At 38.5% G+C, this 6,998-nt stretch overlaps 1 non-coding gene across 1 annotated transcript; it reads left to right on the top strand.

Annotated features, from left to right (window-relative positions):
* The first annotated feature begins 814 nt into the window (after positions 1–814).
* TRNAW-CCA (transfer RNA tryptophan (anticodon CCA)) lies at positions 815–886 on the top strand. The gene has a single exon. It is a non-coding gene; the product is annotated as a tRNA-Trp (tRNA).
* Positions 887–6,998: the final 6,112 nt, after the last annotated feature.

Below are 6,998 nucleotides of genomic sequence, written 5' to 3'. Positions count from 1 at the left end.
GAATTGCCCTGTATTATGTTTATTATCCAATATAAATACGGTCATGTTCTCAACTGTAGTTAATTATAATATAATAACTAATGCTAACTGACAGAGTAATAAAAATAAGCACCTGAATAAAAGTTTTAGTAAGCTATTATGTGGAAACTAAGAAAATGATGAGACAAAAGTACAATGACCTCACACTATAAAGATAAAATAAAAAGCTCCTTAAACCTAAATAGGAAGATTTCCCAGGGCCATGAAACACAACCCTATGAAGAAGGGAGGTTGTTTTTAAGTCTTTTCAATATGTCCTCAAACTTCCATTCCCAGTAACTTCACCATAGTTTGGGCTATCCTAGTCCACTTCTTCCCTGAAATACTGCAATAACATAAATGATTTCTCTTCTTGTCTTCTAAATCTAATCTAGTGCATTCGACAAACCACCAATACATTATTTCTCACATGGCCTATTTCCATATCTTGAGTTGTATACCCTGTTAACCAGAGGATATACCTATTTGATCCAAAGCATTCTCTTACAGAACCATTCTGGGTTAGCAAGTAGTTTCAATGTAGATAGCAAGAAATCCAGAACCTAGTTCTAATAAAGCCACGGTCACAAACTAGCTATTTGAGATCGAGGAAGCCCCCTTGGGCTCATGATTCAAACTCTAACAGTGACTTTCAAATTATAAAATTCTAAATCTACAGCACTGTGGAAGACAGAAAGCAGTAGGAGACCTGAGGATCGAATTCAAACAGAACTGCAGTTAGTTCTCCTGGTTTTAGTTCTGCTTCATACTTCCCAGCCTATATATTATCTCGGCTTCCCTGGTGGCTCAGAGGTTAGAGCATCTGCCTCCAATGCAGGAGACCCAGGTTCAATCCCTGGGTTGGGAAGATCCCCTGGAGAAGGAAATGGCACCCCACTCCAGTATTCTTGCCTGGAGAATCCCATGGACGGAGGAGCCTGGTAGGCTACAGCCCACAGGGTCGCAAAGAGTCAGACATGACTGAGCGACTTCACTTTCACTTTTACACTTTATTCCAGGGGTACCTCTTAGCACCAGCTGAAGCCTTTTGGAGATCTATGAAGTTAGCTATGTAGTTTCTTGGCTTTGTATGCAATTACTTTAGGACTGAATGTTTTTAGGACTGTTAGGTCAGCTACCACCTGTCCATCCACGTTTTTGGTTTCCAAAATTATGTTGCTGTTGTCTCCTCTTTTTTTTTTGGTCCTTGTGGGTTTATGCCTTGAAAGAACAGTTACTATAATTTTAACAAGATTTCAGAAAAGAGTGAACGTCAGTGCACATGTTCAACCTGCCATCATTACTTAGAATTAGTTTTTCTTAAACTTGTTTCAGAAACGATATGCTGTGAGGACTAATTCCAACAGACCTGGAATGGGCCTCAGCTCTGTTACTAAAATTAGAAAAGACCCTGTACAAAACCGATGCCTGGTTAAGGCATGACAGGGACTGATTCACAGTGCTGCTTTACAACCACAGGTTCAAAGAGTTTGAGGAGGTCTGGTCCATCGTGTCAAGATTGTTTCTTGGTAACAGTGAGACTGATGATCTGCATCTGGTCTCCATGAGACACTTATTAGGACGTTGGTTATAGAGCAAAAATCTGTCTCCATGACCAGCAGACTCATCTGGGCTCAGACTCCATTTGTGGCTCCCTGGCTGCAAGGGATTTTATGCACTGTCCGTGGCTCCTTTTCTGAGAGAAGTGCATCTAGTATGGCCATTACTAAGGAAGGCAATCAGAGCTGGCACCTGCCCTCTCTTGAGCCCTTCCTACGCCAACAGTCTTTGGATGTGATGCATGTCCTTGATTAAATCCTGCTGCAGTATTTAACCACTTTTTCCTGCAATATATTGCAGGTTTGCATGCATTGCCACTTTGGATCTTGTGACTCTTTCTAAGCAATTTAACATAATTTAACTGCCTCTATTAGTACAATAGGTAACCATATAATTTTAAATGTTCATAATACTGCTTCAGTAATTTCTGTACAACAAAATAGTGTGTTATATTAACTAGGTTAAAAACCATTCTCCTTGGCTTAAGGTCCTCATAATATAAAACCGTCAGGAATGAGTAAATTAAAGTATATAATAGGGAAATCTCAAAACAAACAGAAGCTTTATACACAGTAACAAACAAGCCAGCACCAGGCAACAAAGTTAGGCACAGTTTTGGTGCCATGTGGACCAATGATAAATAACTTATAACTCATGATTACCATCCTGACACTCCATCATTTATCATAAAGTAATGTGCCTCAAACTGTGAACTGAATGTCATGAACTGATGCAGTCAAAACAGAATCCCAGAACTACAGATTTTTCATCTATACACCTAGAAATCTTTACAGAACCGCTGCTGTTAATTTCATCTATTAGGCTCACAAAAAGGAAAAAGAATCATAAGTAGGTTATTCTGGCCCATATCCTCTAGGAACGTCAAAACCCACAGTGATCACTTGAATTGCATTTTGAATCAACATTAGTACTCACTCTGAAGCAGGGCACTAGTGCATTTCCAGCCAAAAGAGTGTAGCCAAATTCTGCACCTGCTGAAACTCTACTCATCAATCAGAGTTACATGTGAGCCAAGGAGCAATAAGCCACCATGGGGATTGTTGGTGGCCTGGATTGTTTCTATCAAACTCCCACGAGCAAGACAATATCACTGGCTGTATTTCAAAAAGAAATCAGGAAACTGAGCCAAAGTTAACTTTCGAACTTGAAGAGTAACTTTGGAGCACTAGGTCCTGGACGTTAGAAGCAAAAGAAGTACAAATTCTCAAATGAAATTTTTCTTAAAAACTAGAATCTGTAAGCAGTTACCAAATGTGAAGCACGTTTCTAAGGTTTATAGGTTTATACACAAAACCTAGTGAGAAAAACTATTCCCATTTTACAAATGAGAAAACTAAGGTTCAGTTTGACAAATGAGAAAAGCGTATACATAACTGACACTCTCAACGCTTAAAATGTCATAAAGCAGGATCTGAACACAGATGTGCATCGCTGCAACATGCTCTTTCTAATACACCCAATTCTCTCCTAAAAAACCTCTATTACCCTTCTATCCTCTGTCTGTACATGCTCAGTTATAATCCCCTTTGCATTTTCTAAATTTAACACGGCTGCCTATCTTACTAAGTTATTGAGTTTCCTAATAACCTGGCATTTCAGCAAAGTAGCCAACCATCAGTCATTCGTTCACTCATTCATTTAATAAGACATATGAAAATCAACACTGAATATTCATTGGAAGGACTGACGCTAAAGCTGAAGCTCCAGCAGTTTGGCCACCTAACGTGAAGAGGCAACTCATTGGAAAAGACCCCGATGCCGGGAAAGACTGAAGACAGGAGGAGAAGGGGATGACAAAGCATGAGATGGCTGGATGATATCACTAATACAATGGACATGACTTTGAACAAACTCCAGGAGATAATGAAGGACAGGGAAGCCTGGCGTGCCACAGCCCATGGGGTCACAAAGAGTCAGACACGATTGAGCAACTGAACAACCACATCAAATAAACATTTTCTGAGCACCAATCTATTCAACGTCACATGTACAGAAAAGAAGACAGGGGCCCTTAACCAAATGTCTTCTAAAATAGACATCAATTGGCATTTATGATATATACTTCACCACCTAAAATGAACCTTTCACACGTCCAACATGCATGCCACACACAGCCTTACACATGTACACTCTTAAATTTTCTCTCCTTTGCTAAATTATGACCTATATATCACAGGCTGGTGAACAAATACTTCTATTGAACAATGGGGCTATCTGCCTCCCTGCTTTGCATGGCTGTGCTCTCACACACAATATACCTTGTCTATGCTGCAATAATTGGGCAATCATAATAATGTTTGATTGTGCTTTGCCTTTACTTCATAAAATAATGACCAGAAAACAGAAAATGAAGGTATTGTTCTGGAGATAACACAACTGAGACAAAAATGGAAACGGTGAGTCATGCCACAAGTGATGAATCCTAAGCTTGACTGGCTGTGTTTTTAATCATGAGGAAAAATAACACAATCCAAAATCATGAAAAAGAACCACCCTATTTCTATCAGTGAGGATTCTGTCTGAAAGCTTCCATTCAGAGATAGATGAAATAAATAAGCGTTTTAGTTTGTAAGTTTAAAAATCAAGGTTCAAAAACTTGTCAGTAATTTGGATTCAGAGAGGGCTTTACCACCCTGCAGACTGTAGCTACACCGTTGTTACAGGCCCCTTCACCAAGACAGGAAAACTTGGGAGTGCATATTTGAGAAATTCTTCAAGGAAGTTGATAACAAGCCATGAAAGTGAACAGCAGAATTTTTTATTCTTTTCCTTGCATAATCATCATAAAATGCTTCTCAACAGTCAAATCACTTATTTTAATTTTCCTAAAAGTCATGCAAGTAATGTGAAATTCTCTAGCATGTTATAGGGAAAATATGGCACATTCAGGCATTCAGAGAAGTAGATCAGGTAAATTTTTTTTTAATATTTGGTGTTTAATTCAGTTTTTAATTTTTAAGAATACTAAAGCTATAAATCATAAAATTTCCCTATTTATAGACTAATTATCAATTTTATCTCTTTTTAACTTCCTGGGAGTTGAATCTCATTTGTGAGATTCTACTGTTTTTCCGTAAGACATTCAACTATTAAATATATTTTCAGGAATACTTTAACTGGAAGGTAGGGGACAGCTTGCATCAGGATAATTACTGTAAATATATATTGGGGAAGAATTTTTCATTAAAAATTAGGTAACAATTTGATAAGTTGTATTTCTATTCACAGAAATTAAATAATACATTTGGAAAGTAGAGGAAGAAAGTGTTGGTCACTCAGTTTTGTCCGACTTTTTGCAACCACATGGACTATATCTCACCAGGCTCCTCTGTCCATGGAATTCTCCAGGCAAGAATAATTCCCTTCTCCAGGAGATCTTTCTGACCCAGGCATCAAACTCAGGCCTCCTGCATTGCAAGCAGATTCTTTACTGTCTGAGACACCAGGGAATTTGTATTTCTCTTCATGAATGGAAGGTGAAGTCACTCAGTTGTGTCAGACTCTTTGCAACCACACGGACAGTAGCCTACCAGGCTCTTCCGGCCATGGGATTTTCCAGGCAAGAGTACTGGAGTGGGTTGCCATTTTCTTCTCCAGAGGATCTTCCCGACCCAGGGATCAAACTAAATAATACATTTAACCACCATATTGCTTGGATGTTCAAAATAAGTAGGTTCTAACTTTACTGAGAATGTGTCTTTATTTCACATAGGTACTACAAGAGAGTCTCACCCTGAGGACCTCACCAGGAAAAAAGTGATCATTGGATGGATTCCTGGAGCCATTCAAAATATTAATATTTTAAAAATTAGTCTCCTCTTATCTCAGATAGAGCTCATTTCTCAAATGAAATATCCTTATATTTTTTCTCTCAATATTAGTTCTTCTTTTTTGTTAAAAAGCTTATAACTATTAGATAGCACATATTTAACTTATTAAATATATTAAGTTATCCCTGGGGAGCTCATACTAGTGGAATTTATTATAAGTCTTTGTTATATTGAAGTCTTTGAAAGACGTGCCAAGGTCTTTATCAATTGTTCCATGTAACCATCTCTGTTTTTAAGAGCAAACATCTCAAGATACTGAGTGTATTTCTGCTTATGGCGGGGGCATTGGTAGAGAGAGTTAATAAATAATTCTGGAAATAATTCACTTTAGTTTTTTAAAGATAAGATAGAAATAACCAATGCCACAATATTTTATTCTAAAAGTGTGCTTCTTTGTTTTTAAGATTATTAAAATAAAATAGCTAAATAGCTTTGCATGCCAGTCCTTTTCTAGAAAATGCAATCTTTCAAAATAGCATTTTATCATCTTTTAACAATGTAAATACCTGCCCTAAAACTATGGAAGTAAAAAAAAAATAAAAATCCTTAAGAGGCACAAGGATGTAACTTTAGTTTTTCCACTTTTGGTCTGCTATTTCTTCAATCATCTACCACCTTACCAATGTTAATATGTATACAAAAGCTCTGAAATAACCCATCACATTACAGGAAAAATATAGTACACTGATGTATTTACATAATCTTGAAAGTCAGATTTTAAGTCAGGTACTTCAGGTAGACTGTCAGGGGAGAGAGAAAAAAAAAAGGAAGGAAGGAAGGAAGAGGGAAGGGAGAGAGGCGGGGAACGGAGGGAAGGACGGTGGGAGAGAGGGATAAACTGTTCTGACACTGTAAGGAACTTATATACCAGACAGCCTGGAAAACTGGTTATGAGGTAGATATTTAAATATTAATAGAAAGAATGACTAATGAATGCAAATATCACTTCACTCATTAAAGAGACAGACTGAGCAACCGCATCCTACAAAGAACACCAAGAAATTGCAGTGTCTTAAACACCACGGACGGAGAAGGAAATAGCAACCCACACCAGTGTTCTTGCCTAGAGAACCCTGCCGACGGAGGAGCCTGGTGACCTGCCGTCTATGGGGGTCGCACAGAGTCAGACACGACTGAAGCGACTTAGCATGCATGCACGCATTGGAGAAGGAAATAACCCACTCCAGTGTTCTTGCCTAGAGAATCCTGCGGATGGAGGAGCCTGATGGGCTGCTGTCTATAGGGTCGCACAGAGTCAGCCACAACTGAAGCGACCTAGCAGCAGCAGCAGCAAACACCAAGGAAGAGTTTCTAAACCAAGGAAGGAGTGGCCAAACGTACTGAATGATGTCAAGATTGTAAACAAGAAATGAACCAACAACTTCCCTGTATATTTTGCCCTTGGATTTAATGGTTAAAAGCGTCCACGTGACTGGTAACTTCAGAAATTGGCATAAAATTGGCTGAGCAGTAAATGGAAATTGGGAAAATGGATGCAAATTTAGATTACCACCTGCACAAATTTACAGTGGAGGTAGCAGTTAAAATAGGATGTGGGAGAGGTACTTT

This window comes from Moschus berezovskii, chromosome 2, assembly GCF_049115385.1.
Source record: "Moschus berezovskii isolate FMDL1 chromosome 2, NW_MosBer_1.0, whole genome shotgun sequence".
In the NCBI taxonomy this organism is placed as follows: Eukaryota; Metazoa; Chordata; class Mammalia; order Artiodactyla; family Moschidae; genus Moschus; species Moschus berezovskii.
This window is presented reverse-complemented; position numbering and strand designations above follow the sequence as displayed.